This window comes from Phalaenopsis equestris, unplaced genomic scaffold (genome assembly GCF_001263595.1).
Source record: "Phalaenopsis equestris unplaced genomic scaffold, ASM126359v1 Scaffold000255, whole genome shotgun sequence".
Classification (NCBI taxonomy): domain Eukaryota; kingdom Viridiplantae; phylum Streptophyta; class Magnoliopsida; order Asparagales; family Orchidaceae; genus Phalaenopsis; species Phalaenopsis equestris.
In genome coordinates this window covers 169,781-169,988 of record NW_018164697.1, presented here as the reverse complement: position 1 = coordinate 169,988, position 208 = coordinate 169,781, and positions in this window count along the sequence as shown.

Below are 208 nucleotides of genomic sequence, written 5' to 3'. Positions count from 1 at the left end.
ACATAGATAAATCGCATGAAATTTTATATATATATATATATATATATATAATTCTTATTTTAGCTTTCCAAAAAGTTGTTTTACCACCACAACTTTACTATCACCTTTTTAAAAAGCTCAGCAATGCTAATATTACCATAAAATTTGCAAAAAAAAATAAAATAACTAGATTAAAATAGGGAAAATAAATTTAAAAATATCATATTAT